Here is a 17,782-nt window from a genome sequence, read left to right as displayed (position 1 = left end):
AGTGAGCGATCTGTTAAAAGCGATATGGTTTAAACAAACATTTTAATTATTAAGAAACTATTAGCTTCTAAACTACATTGAAGTTATATAGACAAAAGGTTTAATTGTTTGTTTGTTTGCGTTTGGCTCCGAAACTACTGAATTGATTTGAAAAATTCATTCACTTTTAGGAAGCTTCATTAATTCACCTTCAGCTTCATTAAATACCTTCGTGATATAGTCTATAATTATTTCTAGAATTTTTGTCGCGCAGACGTAGTTGCGGGTTACCACTACTATTAGATATCTCTAATTAAAGTCTCTATCTTTCTAATTAAACTTAAATTTTCAAGTAAAGAGGATAAGACTTTAAATCCTTAAGGATTTCAGAAACTTAATATTTTCTTGGATAACAGAATCTACCGCTATACATCTTATATTGCCAAATCGGCAAACAGTTATTTATTGGCTAAGATGAATTTATAGCCCAAAAACAATCACTTTGGCAATTCTTAGTGAAAAAAAACTGTATGAAATATTGTAGTAGGTCAAAGTATCCAATATGTAATCTATTTTGAATTAATAAATATTCATTTACTTACTGACATTTAAACAATGAAATCGTTACAAAGCTTCACGTCTTCGTAATATTTATAATTCTTGTCACGTAACTGATAAAGCAATTTTGAATAGCGTTGCTAAAGTGATAATTTAACGATATATAACCTATGAAATTAACACCGAATGTGGGAGTTATAAAATTTATAAGTAATTATTTTAGCATATACCACTTTTATGAGATATCACGTATATGTGATTTACGACGTCTTTTTTGGTTTTTTTTTTAAATTGCGCAGCTTCTATACCAAGCTAAATAAGGCATAAGTATATTTTCAGAACAATGTTAGAAGACGTAATTAGATCAGAGCAGTTTGAACTTCAAAACCAAGTGAAAATAAAGTGAGGAAGAGAATGGAATAACCACTCTCGTATTTTTTCATATCTCCTCAAATGCATTAATTTATGTTAATTATTAGCTGTCGCCGGCGACTTTGTCTGAACTCTGAATTAAAAAATAAAAACTCAATTAGCCTATGTGCTCTTCCAGACAATGTTCTACATCTATGCTAAATTTCAGCGAGATCCATCCATCAATAAATAAAGAAACTGTGTTTTTATTTTTCTTTGTCGCAGTATCTATAATGAAACGGTGTCAAGCAGATAAACTTTGTACAATTAAAGAGGGTTTTAAAAGAATTAATAGCCGCTATATATTATCCATCTTGCTCTAGTTTGGGAAAATAGGTCCGGTCAATGACTCTTGTTGTATTTGTTGATATTAGAACAATAATTAAGAAGTTTGCATCACTGGGTTTCTTATGTATTTTAGATAAGAACGTTTATAGATACAAAGGGTCAGAGGAATGAAACGCTAAGTTTTTTTATTTACAAAGTTCAAATAGCCCACAAATGACCAGTTGAAAGTGTGCATGACATAACATTATTCGTACAGCTGATTTACTTGAAAGTTGGCATAAGTAAAAAAAAAAATTCTACGCTGAAGATTCTACGGGGTTTATACGTTATCAAAGCAGTGAGGAAATACTGACACGGAAGAGTACAGATGACTCTTGACTGAAATCGTTCGTAAGAAGACGTACGATGAAGCGGATCGATTTGGACATATCTCAATGTCAAGGAGAATGTGTTTGCACTGTTTAAACAGTTGTGTAGTAACATATGCCGACCCTCTAATTTTCATAAAAAAATTATTTTGGCAGTGGAATGTCTCTGTTGAAGCTATTGCAAGTAATAAATGACATAGTTTACCAAACAGACACAGCTTTAATACTAGATGTTAAATTGATTTTTAGTGCAAATTAAAATGAAACAGTTAAATGAATTCGCGTGTTAACCTTAAAGCTTTCCCTTAGTATTTTAACCGGTTATTGAAGGTTAAGGTTTTGCAGTGTCTTGTATTAAAATTGTTTTTTAACTTTTTCACGTCACTCGGTTTTTTTGTAAAATATATTTATTTAGTTATAGTTAATATCGACTTCAGTATTTACGTTGCTGGTAACATTTCAATATTTTTATGTGTCTATCTGTCTGTTTGTATGTCTGTCCGCAAGGACGCGTTTGTTCCGAGTAATTTCCGAAAGAGATGGACCGATTTTGAACGGACTTGAACGGGAAGGTAGCTAATGCATGCGGACATATTATATGCTACTTTTTCAATTCTGCGCCGATGAAGTTGAGGGCGTCCATAAGTGTGTTATAAATTTGGATAACAATTTTAGTAGCAAAGACAACTAACAAAGCGCTCGATTTCGAATCCTTGATTGTACGTACAGACGTTAGAGGCTTTAAATTTATTAATATGTACATTATCAATGTATATAATTAAAATCTATACAATATCTATAAAATCACCTGACAAATGGGGCGGGGAGAAATATTCTTCTCACGCATTGATAGAGATCAGTGTCGAAGAAACTTTTCTACAACTTTCTTTAGGTTACTTTGTGTCTATGAATTCCCATAATTATCAAGATCGAACTTTTACTAACCCATATATGTCTGTCATTATATATCAACAACACCACATATAAGGAAATTGTTCACGTAGTTTCCTACACTTGAAAACAATTGACGTTTTTGGCAACGAAGTTAGCGATATGTTAGTGTTAGTTTTGTGAATTTAGTTTCTATTTTTATACACAATTTAAAAGATTTGAAAATAATATTCACTGTCTATTTTATTTTATCGTTTATGTTGTGAGTGATATGGTATGTACAGTCGGTCCTGGATGATTGAAAAACTTTTATGAATGAGAGTCATTGTCCGGTCTCGGTACACAAGCTCCGTAAGCGAGAAACGCGGGATAGACAGGAACCTCTCGGAGTACTAGTGAGAAATATCGCGGTCCTTTGAACGGTTTATTCAGGTTCGACTGTAATCTGTCAAAGTTAAGAGAGTAATTTTGATGTTTAAAAACTAAATAAATCGTACGTTCTTGCTTAGATGATGATGTAAGCCCTCACTATTGACACATTCATTTCAGTAAGTGCGCGCATTCACGATTTAATGGCCCATTATCTTCAATCGTCAAACATCAAAGAGGAGGTCGCCACGTTTATTATTATCCAGACTTGATTTTTTTTCGTAACTCTATCTCGTTCTATGCCTTTAATATGTACTAGTGAAAAAATAAAGTGGATATCATAACATCTTTCGCTAACGAACTATTGTTGGTGAATATCGAACTATCTCGGCTCGGAAATTTGGATAACTCAAGAGATATGTGTGAAAGCATATAAGGGTTTAAGTAGGAGTTAACCATGGCTTTTATCGTCGGAGTATACGTGGTATATGATATATGGCAGTTGAATTAAGAAGGAAATTCATCGCTGCGAGCATAGAGGCGGGTTAATGACCACTCGTGTCGCAAACAGTTCTGCTACGACGCCGATTCTGCAACCGACGAGTGACGTAACGACTACAGCCACTGGCTTCGTTGTAAATATTTCCTCGCTTACGTATAACAGGTTGATATTTAGAGAATTTAATCTGATTAATACAAGCATCAATGTAATTAGAAGGCCGAGAAAGTAAAACTTTTTAATGTTTTGTAATTTAATAATGGATTATTCACGCCTGTAAGCCAAAAGAGTTAGCAAGATTATAGATTATTATTTTGTGTAATCCTGCACAGTCCTCACAACATCTTAATCCAATCATCTATACATACGATATATCTGTTGATGGTTTTAAGTTAGGAATACATTACAAAGGTATACTTGTATGCGAATTGAAGAATATAGCGCTGAAAGGTCAAGTGAAGATGGGTTTAAAAATTGGTTCATTATCTCCCTATATTTATCTTCCTAATTTTTTTTCGAAGTCTCTTAACGCAGTTGTGACTTATTCTACTTGTCCATTCATCATCATCAGCTTGCTATACGTCCCCACCACGGGGCTCGGAGCCAACCCTAAGTTAGGGGTGACTATATACTTATAGGCCATAGTCAACCCCGCTGGCCCAGTGCGGGTTGGTTGACTTCACACATATCATTGAATTTCTTCTCAGATATGTGCAGCTTGCATTACGATGTTTTTCCTTCACGGTAAGAACGTCGGATAAATGTACATAAGTAAATCGAAAATCGAAAAACACATTGGTACATGGCGGGATTCGTACCTTGGATCTGCAGATTGTAAGACACCTGAGCCACCGACGCTCTACTTGTCTATTGCACATTTATAAATGCTTTGGAGTCAATATTATTGCAATTTCTTAAACATTTCTACCATTTCATGAATGCAACGTGAATATGTTTGTTCCAATCTGTACGGTCACTAACAAAACCCTCATTATATCACTTGTGGTTAATATAACGTTACTAGCTATTGCAACATAGATTACGCTTATGTAACAAGTACAGTTGTATGCATAAATTTAAGCTCAGTTATTATGTCTTTGGTTGTTAGGAATAACTTCTTTTGTTTTTTTACTACGCTCAATATTTTAAAAGCAATTTCAGTTCAAACAAAAGTCTAGAACATTGAAATTTTGTTGGTAAAACTGCAACTACTTGTATTCAGTGAATTTCGACTGCTCATACATACTCATCTATATCTATATATATATATATATATATATATATCTTATATATATAAAAGAAAGTTGTGTTAGTTACACCATTTATAACTCAAGAACGGCTGAATCGATTTGACTGAAAATTGGTGGACGATTTGGCTTAGAACCAGGAATAGGACATAGGATAATTTTTACCCCGTTTTTTTAATTTTTTTATTCCGCGCGGACGGAGTCGCGGGTAAAAGCTAGTATATATATATATAAAAGAAAGTCGTGTTAGTTACACTATTTATAACTCAAGAACGGCTGAATCGATTTGACTGAAAATTGGTGGACAGGTAGCTTAGAACCAGGAAACGGACATAGGATAATTTTTACCCCGTTTTCTATTTTTTATTCCGCGCGGACGGAGTCGCAGGTAAAAGCTAGTTAATACATATTAATGAGTATTGTAGTCTTTGTCTTGTTAAAGAGACTAAAATGGGGCAAAATATGTTAAAAATAAAAAGTCACTCAACTTAAGATAAGATTCTAGATTCTTCTCGACTACTAGGTAATTGTATAAAATATAACAAAAGCAATCATACCCAGAATTTTCCAGTATTTGTGGAATATACATCCAATTAAATGTAGTAAATAACAAACTGGTTCAATACAGGATAGTTGAGCTTTTCTAGAGCAGTTGCGCGCTCTTAAATTTATCACGCGATTTTTAAATGTTACCTACATTTAACCAAGCAAGTAATCACTAATTATTGTAGGTGACAGGTTTGATTACCTTGAAAATTAAGTCGACTTGTTTTTTATTGCACTTGAATAGGCCTCCAAGTTATGAACTTAATTTTTTTTTATTATTTTATAAAATAAAATTATTAACTATTTAAATTATAATTTTTGATTGTCAATGTTCTTCAGTTTTAAATGGTAATGAATATAAAATTTATAGTTATTAGAATAATAAATAAAAAAACAAATGACACAACATAAGTTAAAAAACAGGACAACATAAGCGTTACGTTAACCAAAAACAATATCATTAAATTCAGTGTGTAAAGACAAAATTCTTGCAAAACAAAGTATTAAAAAATATATTTGCATTGTTGCACAATAACATGTAAATTGTATCGGTGTTCACGTAATTATTCCGGAAACAAGTGACACTTGGCGCTGATCGCGACACCGTTCACTGCCGGGGCATGTTGACAAAAAAACCATTTTTTAAATATGCTACAACTGAAGCAAAAAAGTATCAAAACCGTCAAATCTAGGACTTAAAATACCCTGAGATAAAGTGACTGCACTATCAAGAAACTTCTGTCAAGTATAAGACCAATCTAATAAGGGGTTTGTTATCGTTTAGAGAATCAAAAATGTATCGACATCGACCGACTGATAAATCGAGGTCGGTTTTTGGATGAGTTAGAAGCATTATATTTTATAACATTTATACTGAGTGAATAATCTAATTCATTTTTCTCGGTCAAATGAGTCGATTCTATTAACATTTTTACCAAAGTGTTGCCAGCCCTCTTTAAATTTAGTTATACATTATATCGTACTTCTTACTAATATTATAAATGCGAATGTTTAGATGGATGGATGGATGGATGTATGGTTGGATGGATGTTTGTTTGAAGGTATCTCTAGAACGGCTCAACGAATCTTAATGAAATTTGGCACAGATGTAGAACATAGTATGGAAGAACGCTTGGGGCGCTTACTATTTTTAAAAATTCCACACAGACGGAATCGCGGGCGACGTCTAGTTTAGTTATATTTTTGAACAATTTTCTGGAAAGCGGTATAATCAAAGAGCTATGATCAATGTGCGGCCATAATTATACCTGTCATTATGTAGAGAATGGCATATATCACGCCAATCGTGTCACAGATCTACAGTACTAAAGCGACCGTGAAATTGGATTGTTTTTACTCGAAAAACGACAAATATGGTTGGTAAATTTAATATAGAATTCAAAAATTTGGAGTTTGCAGCGTAAAATTTGCAGTATTAAGCGTAAAATAAGATTTGTACGAACCATATTTGATTACAGCAAATGCAATGTTTTATGTGTCAGAGTGACTCTTTTGCACCAACACTACGTAATAGGATACTCAAATGCAGATTTACTTAACATAATCCTTAATAAATTATTTTAACAATCAAAAATCATGGAATTTAATGCTTGAGTGATTGTAAAATTACTCCGTTCATGACTTTTAATACAATGCACATAATAGACATTAATTTCTTTCTATAGAATTACATTTAAATCTGATCATTTACCTTGGTACTTAAATTTCGTAATAATTATATTCGTATTTTAAATAAATATTCTAATGAATTTAAGTTCACAATGCCAAGATATTTAAATAAAATTTTGCTGTCAGCTTTTTAAAAAAATAGATATTATAATCAATATTTTATGTAATATTTTAAGTAGCCGGAAGAAACATGAGTCAATAATGATGACCAATTTTAAAGATAAGTACATAATTCCAATCTACATATATCCACTGCCATACAACGACACTCTCGTAATATTATAACGAGAAGCGTAAGCTTTGTATCCCTTTTTAAAGAAAATTGTACGAACGGATGAACGAAATGTGAAGTACATAAAGCTATTTTGTACCAAAAATAATTTAGACAAATTAGTGAACACTAGTATATATAAATTGGTTAAAAAAAGGTACAATCACACTTGTTAACTTTCACCTTCGTAGTATTTTTTCTCTCGACGTCAGTGACCGAAAGGCGTTATCCTTCGATGAAACACGGAGTATGTTTTAAATTAAAGGTTTTCATATGTTTCGTAATAACTTCCTTCTATTCGTGATTTCCGCTTCAAGTATTGAAAACGTAGTGACAATAAAGTTTTAATATCCTAGTCTTGCAGTTTTTTTTTCAATTGAGAAAATCGTATATTATTTTTTTTTTTTGAGTAATTGTAATTTAAAACTAAGTGTTAAATTTCCAAAAATAATTATAACTATATGAATTATAAAATATTATATTTAAGTATAAGATTTACTTTGAACTTCGTAAATATAAAAAACAGTATAGATAAAATGACTAAAAACTTGAATGACAACAGCACGACTTATTGTTTAAAAATCATTTACATTTATGAATTTTATTTCATTGTCACTATGTTTTACACGTTGTATAATTATGTCATTTGTCATCAATAACTTGAACATGAATCTCATTAACTCACTACTTTTTATTTTAAGGCATCTACGAATTGTTAACGTGGAAAGGATACTACGAACTAATCGTAGGATTGCAGAATGTTCAAAATTATATTTCATCGCTGTTTTCAAAGAGTATGTAAAGAACTAAAATCTGGTATTGTACACATGTTTCGTAGCATATACAATAAATGAGTGGAAGTTTATAAAGTTTTAATCTTCTGTAGTAGATTCACTGTACATAAAAAAATTTAATAAAAAAAAATAACTATATACCATGTGAAGCGCTTAACATAGTAAATTAAGACAAAATTATCATATAAATATACATATACTCAGTATTAATGGAAATTTAGGATGTGGACCTTTATTACAATCATTCATAATCATCATCAACCTTGATTTGTACAAGAACATTTTCGGAATATTCTATCTAACTTGTGAACGTCTTAATCCTAAACCATCAGCGTCACCGCAATTATACAAATATACGTGACATGTATTTTAATGATATTGTATTGTTCCATGGTGGTAACACCGTGGATCATTCCGATTTATATGGCAAGGCGTACAGTCGACAACGAAAGTGCTTCGCTACTGCATAACCCTGTCCTTAATGATGGACGAGTTTTGTTTGTTTTATTTTTTCAAAATGCCATGATTTCATTTTTGTCTTTCATTGTACTTAAGAGGTTAAATAATCACGTTTCATTTAAATATTGCATTAATAAAAGTACCACTATGATGACATCATTCAAAAAATTTTCAATCCCATTATTTCATAACAATTATTCTAACTTTGACCTTTAACTATAGATTGTTTATTACAATATGGAGCAAGTTAATTTACTCTGTATACATTAAGTTGTATGAAATTTCATAAAGGGTTAATTTGCAATTTAATGTGAAGCGAGTTAACAAATTGATAGCAATTCTTTTACTTATCACATCAAGTGTACTGTCATTATGAGTTACTTGAGTTTAGCTAATGTAAGTTGCAACATCGAATTACGCAAACGAGTATCAGGCTTTTGGATTGTATTAAAAAAATGTTCTTTTTCTGTTCTTCCAAATTTAACTTTGTTACACAAAGATTAAAAATGATTTTAAGCTTCTAGGTGTTGGAATAATTGATGAAATGTGTATTCAAATAATACGTACAAAATTTTATTGCATAAATATTTTCATTCATCTGGAACAAAAGTCATTGGAAATAATAATCAATGTATGTAATCAATTTGATGTAATCATCGTCCCCGGATATCTTTAATTATATACTTTTCATTGAAATGTATATTTTGTCAAAATATTATTATTATTTGCGATTACAATGCAGGCGCTTTAAAAGCGGAAGCTGCGAAATAATACGGTCGTATTAAAAAAATACGACCTGTTTTTAGGTTAATTGAAGTTAATATTTGCAATTATAAAATCCTACACTCCAGATATTTGAGTGATTAAATGATAATCCGTTGTAATTTACAGATTTGAGTTTTTTTTATGTTTTTGAATTACAATAGCATTAAACCAATTTTAATAGTTTTATCTAAACATTTATAAAATATATATATTTTTTAATTTCAGTTTTATCTGAGTACGTAATAATTAAAATAAATTAACGATAATTTTCTAACAATGGCAACTTGTTTCACTAAGTAGAAAATAAACAATTCACTTAGGTGACGGCCTACAACCAGAGATTAAAAAGAGAAAAACAATTTTTAGAATCCATAACTCACGATAATGTTTTTGAAACTCACAAAAGGCGACACGCCTGCCACCTGACGATCATCTATGGTTGCACCTTTGGAACACAAAGAGTCGATTTACGACCTGAATTCGGGACCATCATGGTATGTATCTTCAAACCCATCCCTGTATCTACCTGCTCTCAACCATCGGTCATTGTTTACAGTTTACCGTTCTAAAGAAAAGGATGTCAAATACAACTTTTTCTTTCTTTTTTAATTTTTTGCTTGCAATATACATCATTCTTTGTAACTGGCAGTGTATAGTGCTCACTGATAATGATGCTAGTGCTCCTGGCAACAGCCAGAGTAAATGGTAAAATATTTTATAAAAATAGTTTTATTCCATGGTTGTTAACCTCAGTCCCACAACCATCAGCATTTGAACCAAGAAGTCACATTACATAAATTATTGCGTTAGTTCCTTTTAAATTTTACAATTAAGTTAATGTTAATTAATTAAAATATCTTCGTGTTTTCTCTGTAGAGCTGTATACATTAGCTCACAATATTTGAAATACACATATCTTGTCAATTCTAGATTTGGCGACACCGCTATCTCTGTTAGGACTCCGTTACTGTAGACTGTAGATGTTATAAGCTTGGGTAATTTTCTAAATCTAGCGGTAACTTTCTATTAGCACGAGGAAGCAGAATATCCTCTTAGATAGTAACTAAATTATTATGTGCAACAGATTTTTTTTAATTAGTATTTTTCATTGGAAAGGTAATTAGCACCAATTAACTAATAAACTAAATTGAACGTGTAAAATAATGACCTCAATTTAACAATTCGGCGTAATCATTTTTTGTACATTTAAATTTAGGCTGAGAGGTTCGCCTTGTGCTTTATAACTGTCCATTTTTTAATGTCTTGCTAGAATACGTACCATTTAAATAAATTAACTCATATTTAATTTCACCTACTTTTATTGTAACGCTCTAAAAATGCCAAGACAGAATTGACTTTATATATTTGGTTCTTTTAAAAACATAATAAAAATCCCTCAAACACGGCATAAATCATGTAAAGCACAAAGCGTTAAATTTGCGATAACGAAGGCATGAAAAGTTTTATGGCATAAAATTTTTACTTTACGTTCGATTGCTGAATAACAAATTATATTTAAAAAAAAATAACTTTAATTTTAATTTTGAGGAAGTATGAATACGTGAAAAGACCCAAAATCAAAGCTATATAATATACCTATATAACCTAAATATCTACTAAAATATTTGGAACAGGTTTAAGTTACAGCCGTAACCAAAAAAGGCGCATGCGTATTAATTTTTCTAAGAGCACTAGTTATGTGCCAGTACTTACAGGGCAGAAATAATCACTAATTCTTTTTAGATTATTAAACAATTGTATTTCTTACCATGTATATTTTTGTTACCACAAAATTTTTATTAAGTTAATTTTGAAACATTTATATATTTTATTTCAAACCATTTCCTGTACCACTTTATTTTCATTTATATAATAAGAGATTGCAAGCTGTAAAAAAAATAAAACGCCGCTGTGAAAGTTACTACGAAAATAAAAAGGCGTTTTATCTGACCTTATTCGATCATTTAAACTATAACAAGAACAATTTAAATTAAAACTTTATAAAAAATCGATAATTACCTTGAGTTGTTAGAGGGTTGAACTCTATCGAAACAAATTAATCCTTCACTTTATCGCACTTTATTTCACTTTGGTTCACTATTAAAAAAACAATCGAAAATTAATTTTTCACCTCAGCACTGTAATCGGAAACATATTTAAAACGTTACAAAGTTCGCGTTGGAGTCGTGCGCGTGCGCAGGTGCTGCGTGCGGCGGTCGGAACAGAATGCGACGCGACAGCTCGCCCCACTACCCAGCGACTGTTGAAACTCAGATAAGGACCACCTCCACTTGAAACTCCTAATTCCTAGTCCCTATTCTACAGGAGACAACCCACAAAACAGTCATGTTCAATATGTACCTAATTTTTTTAATAATTACTAAGTTCGAAAGTTTCAATCGCATTTAGTTTAAGTTTCTTATGGCGATTAATTAAGTAAGGAATAGTATTACTGGGGTATTACAAATAATGCATTGGCATATTTAAAAAAAATATTATGAAAATTAGTACCATACAAATACTGTAGCATGGATAAAGCGCTTGATGGAAATCAGATTAAAGTAGCCGTTGAAATAAATCTGACCTCGTAAAATTTCTTTTAAAATTTTAAATGTTTTACTTCTTAAAATTAATAATATTAAGGGTTTTTTTGCATCTGTGCCTTACACGTTGTTGATTAGTAACACGATAGTACTTTGTCACGCTATCCCTTTGTGAGCACGTCTTGGGTGGCTAGTGGCTACATTGTTCATGCCTCGCTTGTTATGATCATAATAAGCCCTGTTCGGAAATCTTTCAAAAGTAATAGATAACCACCAGTAACTATTTTATATAAATAGGCCAGCTCAATAATTCTGTGTGTCTTTTAATATTACTTCATAAGAAAAAATTGGCTAAGCACTGTCGTACATTCTATTAGGATCAGCAAACATCTTATGTATTGAGACAGCTAGTAATATTGAATGTATAACTTTATAGAAGCATTCCATACTTTCTTCAGGAGATCTTTGTGCGAATTATGTTGCATATAGCCTTGTGATGTACTCAGACAAACTCTTCTTAAAGTCATGTAACAATAAAGAGTGCAAGATCGGTTCGAAGAGTGCGGTTGATCTTTCTTAAACAATACATCAGTATTAGTTAAAAAAAAATCAAGGTCCCAAAATCATGTTAATGTATTGGTCAGCAAATTGTTTTGAAGTTGAACTCGTTACATGATTTATTAAAACCATTCATCATGGAACGATTGGCGTGATGCAAATATGAACGCGATGGAGAAGGTCAGTTAATGTGTAAAATAAAATACATTAATACACGTTATATTTTATGTACTATCTAATATTAACCTTTGCGTAATTACGTAGTATTTAAATCGATTTTCAAGGCTTTCATCTATCACCGTTCTAATGATTATTATCAAGAATATTTTATGTAATTTCTAAGACTAAAAAATGACGACAAATTTGTCATAATGATTTTTACAAAAAAAAAATCTCATCCCATTAATTTCTAAGTACATCTGTAACTACTTAATTTTCTTGATACAAATGGCAGCCACCATACCATATTTATTCACTGATAGACCTAAACTAGAGAGCGTCGGTGGCTCAGGGGTTAAGCACTTGACTTGCAATCTGCAGGTCCAGGGTTCGAATCCCGCCATGTACCAATGTGTTTTTCGATTTTCGATTTACATATGTACATTTATCCGACATTCTTACGGTGAAGGAAAACATCGTGATGCAACCTGCACATATCTGAGAAGAAATTCAATGATATGTGTTAAGTCAACCAACCCGCACTTGGCCTGCGTGGTTGACTATGGCCTAGTCACCCCTAACTTGGGCTAGCTGATGATGAGACGTAAACTGCTAGACCTTCTTTTATTTGTTACTTTCATTTACTTCAATCCCTAACACTGCGGTCTGTAAAACTTTTAAAATTTTGGTATGATATGTTAATCATAATGTATTTAGAACAGTAATGACTTGCCTTTTATCTGATTAATACAACAGGACGTGCGCACATCCCTTATACAAAAATAAAAAGTATTAAATTGACAATTAGTTAAACATAAACACTAAATGTTGATAACCTAGGTAGGTGCATATAATTTACGTCATGGGCATTTTTCTGTTAAGCGTAAAATTAAATAAAAACGTGTAAACAAAAGTAAAATGTAAAACCTCGAAAATCCTGAGCGTTGTAAGAATATCCTACCAAAGTAACGTAAATTTTGTTCAGTATTTTAAACGCATAGGAATTAAACATACAATTTTATTTCTTTATTTAGATAAGGGAAATTAAATCTCTCGTTCTTTAGTTAATATTCTGAAACTGTCTTAATTTATAAATACACTTATGTTTAATCAGTACATTTAAGTTCAATCGACCGCAACGGCAGCCAGTAATAATTCTGAAGTAAAACTTCCTTTTTTTTTACAGTGAAACACGACATTGCAAATGTAGTCCTAATTCGTTATTGCCATTCCTAATAAAAGTTGACCTTACTACTTGCTGAAATTGCTTGGAGACAAGCATCTTGCTGTCACACAGTTGTAAATATGAATGTAGACAGCATAATTATAGTATTACGTCCAACATTTGGCATCCAGGGTCGCACTCCTACACAATACAAGTATATGACGTAAGAGGACACGGACAAGTATCAAAGAAAAGTAATTTAAAATCTAAGCTTCCATTTCTTCTTTCAAGAAGAATATAAATATATAACTCGCAAAACGTGATGAAAATTTGATTAGAAAATATAGCAGTACAACATACATTGGAGTTTGACACTTTTTTATATATTTAAATGAAGAAGATTTAACATAGTTTTATTGATAACCAAATATAATAATAATTCAAAGATTTTCAGGACTAAATTTTAAATATAATATCATCTATTACATGGACGATTTCCTCACTGAAGATAAAACAGAATTATACAGATTTACATTATTAGTAGTCACTCAGTAACACGGCCGAGGTGAGAGAGGAAAAGTGATAATTTACAATTAAGGTAAGGCATCTTTGAATATTCTGCGCACATCCTAACAATAAAATATTGCGAATACAAAACACATGGGTCTAGTTAATTATATTCAATAAAAAATAATAACTAAGTTTATTTACTTTATGTAAAATCAAAATACTAGATAGGTATACATAATACTGATCATGAAATTATATAATTTATTACGTACACAATACATAAATATTTATGAGATATGTATAATGTAAAAAAAAAATAGTTACGTATCTTTTAAATAGTGATACATACTTAAGAGCTTTATGAACTTTTAAGTTGTCCTTAAGTGAACTTAAGTGCGGTATTATCGTAGCTATTTGTGTAACCGTCGCGACCGTAAACTTGCGCCAGTCATTTGGGCAGAGATAAGCAAAGCTTACACCTTCCTATTAGAGAGGATTATCTTGGATCGGAAGTATTATGATGACAGATAAGGTAGGACTTAAAAACACTACGATGTTTATATAAACACATTTAAAGATTTATCTCTAATATTAACATATAAATAGACAAATGGTACATAATCATTGACAGTGGGATGAAATTTTACGGAGTAAAATGTGTATTAAATGTATATAAGTTAATTTATGATGTTAAAATATATTAATTTAATAGTGACCTCTTGAAGTAAAATAATCTCATACAAAATTTGTTTGAAGCAAAACTTTATTGCGTTTGAATGAATAAGTTGTAACGGATATAAAAATTATGAAAAAATCAATGATACAAAGTTTGAAACTTTACTTAATATAGTAATTTTTATATTAACAATAATGATTTTGACTTGTATAGAAGATATTAAGAAAAAAAATTTAAAGCACGATATGGTACGCATGTCAAGTTGTTTCATATTGTTTTTGAGAAAACTTGTTTGTTAAAGGTCATATGAATGTCATTATGAATTGATAAAACAGCCTGTGGGCCTAGTACGATTATTTATGACAACCGCCTTCGTATCCTCATCCTCAATTATGTCAAAATATTATATTAGATATTTTTAGTGCACTTTACATCCGATGAAACTTTGCCTGCTGAACCAATTTTGTCGATGACGATACTATAGCGATTGTCACTGACTGTCAATATTCGTGCTAGACCCACAGGACACTTACAAGGATACTTATTATATTTCCATAATTAAAAAATAACCAACGTAACATTGAAAGAATTTTAAATGAAAATGTATTTTGAACTTTTAAATTTTTGCATGACAATTTTGTATTTTTTAACTTATATTTTTGTACTTTTACAAATTATAACACCATATAAAACACTAATATATCATGTCGTAAAGAAAAAAAAATCGAATTGACTTTTAAAACTATTTTTTTTTTGTAACGTATCAAGACAAAATCTTTGTGGCCTTTGATGTTATCGGGCGAGGAAAAATAAATAATTCTCCAAGCAAATCCGTTACTTTGTCCTAAATACATGTCATATGTGATACTTTTTTGAAATCTTGAGTTCTTAACATTAAGAAAACATAAAAAAAAACAAAGAAAGTGCACCTTGATGCAACGAAGATCTTTTTCTCGTAAGATTAAATCTTATTGATGTACTTATGCCTATATATGTCGATTTCAGATAAGAAAATATAATCTTTTTAATATAACCTGTCTATCATATTAATCTTGTATACGTACATTTTTCATTCTTAAAAATAATCCATCAACATACATAGGTAGTAAAAAGGCATCGGAATAAAATCTATATATGTTCGTAAAACGACTATCATGTTTACAGCCTAGAGCATAGTCGTTTGAAACAATCTGATTGTCGCTACTAGCATATTCCATAGTAGAGTCTTGGAGCAGTTTCTCATCGTCTCGATTATTTACTTATCCCGCTTATGACCTGTTTCCGGCCTCGACAGCGCTATACAAATTACGTCATGCTCACCTACGAACTTAAGATGTCTTCCGTTCTCATGAGTCCTTTTCCTTGTAAATCAACACCAATTTTTTGACTTGATTAGATTATTTTGACTGTACCTGTCTTGATAATAGATGGACGATTGAATTATATAAAAATCTCTAACTGAACTGCTACGACGAGTCAGTGGATCTTAAAGGTTTTAATCGTGTTATGATTTAACAAATAATTACATTATGGATATAGATAAACAATCCATCCTAGCATCGTTCGATAAAACTCTAACGTCGATATAAATCAGTAGTTTTCGTGCTTATGCAGACAAAACAAAAAATATTTTCTCTTTTCAAACAACTTTAGAATATCTAAAGAAGATTTCAAGACTATTTGCTAAATGAACTAAGACAGCGTTTTGTGCAATATATTGTAATTGTAGAATCATTTAGTGGTTGTTTTCATCTGACTCATCTGCGTAATGGTTATTCATTGTAGCGGCGGTTTGCGGTCATACAGTCTCTTTATGTTTGTATTTAAAAATCACTTTTTGCGCAACAATAGTGGAAACGTATATTTAATTGCAATGTTTGTCATATTTCTTTTTTTTTCAAATTACATTCAACATTTTGAAATAATGAATCTAAGAGAGGTTAATGTATACTTTATGTCGAAACTATAGCGAAAACAGTTGTAAAAGCGTGTACCTTATATCTGCCATATTCGTCTATACAAAAGCTACTTAAAAGTATTTTTTTTTATTAAAACAAGATAAAACTGCTTTTTAAATAAATATCACATAATAAAATTAATACCTAGAACCCAAAGGGGTAGGCTAAGATTGAAGATTTCCATTTCACACTATCTTGTCGAACGAATTCGTGATCTGGGTTGAATCGTATCCATACATACATCTACGCATTAATTCTCGTTTTATTAAGCTACATAAAGTCGTAATAAATCAAAAAGTATATTCTATTTAGATATGTTCTTGAATGCGGTGCAACGTGCAGTGAAAGTGTAAGAGGAAAACCGTAGACACGGACTTTGTGGAACGCAGTCGGTGCAGCGCAGCGCAGCGCGGGCGAAACTGACCGCGTTTATCGTAGCCATTGATTGCAACAGCCGTTTTTTACAACAACCTATATATTTACTTTTGAGTATAAAACATTAAAAGCAATAAATTAGAGAATATTAACACGTTAGCTGCGAGGCCATTTTGGCGGAACTTTCAGCCAGTGCGTTTGAGGTCTGTTCGTGGCAAAGTTGAACTTTTTTCCAGTGCTATTGAGGCCTCTTCTGCCTCACAAAATTATGTTTTCGAAAAACATTTTTAAAAAGTCCAAATTAGACGATATTTGCTTGAAACTTCACTCTTATGAACTTAAATATGTGCATAATATGAATCTAGCTTCGCCTGGAGTTAGGACGTTTCGTTAATGAATAAAGTAAAATTAAAAATTTGTCATCGGTTCTGCCTCAAATCGCACTGAAAGGAAGGTCAATTAATGCCTCGACTAGTGATGGGATTAAAAGAGAGTTGTAGTTACGATAAATGTTTACTGTTCACTGAAAATGTTTTTCATTAAAACATGGTAAACAAAAAGATTTGTCACACTGGACACAAAAAGTCACAATTTTTTTAGTTTTCTTAGCAGCTTGCGTGCCATTCAATGTCAATCTTAATTCTTCGGAGCAACCTACGCAGCGCTTTCTTTGACCACCTCTTTGGAACAAATTATGTGTTGAA

General features: G+C 31.4%; 1 protein-coding gene across 1 annotated transcript in view; it reads right to left on the bottom strand.

Annotated features, from left to right (window-relative positions):
- Positions 1–11,370, bottom strand: part of LOC106720377 (patched domain-containing protein 3) — a 29,458-nt gene extending 18,088 nt beyond the window's left edge. The window contains exon 1 of the mRNA XM_014515057.2: positions 11,154–11,370. The gene's annotated coding sequence lies outside the window, so the exon portion shown is untranslated. The remainder of the gene's footprint in view (positions 1–11,153) is intronic.
- Between the last annotated feature and the right edge of the window lie 6,412 nt (positions 11,371–17,782).

Source organism: Papilio machaon, chromosome 4 (genome assembly GCF_912999745.1).
Source record: "Papilio machaon chromosome 4, ilPapMach1.1, whole genome shotgun sequence".
In the NCBI taxonomy this organism is placed as follows: domain Eukaryota; kingdom Metazoa; phylum Arthropoda; class Insecta; order Lepidoptera; family Papilionidae; genus Papilio; species Papilio machaon.
The sequence above is the reverse complement of the archived record's forward strand: the minus strand, read 5'-3'. Positions and strand labels throughout refer to the sequence as shown.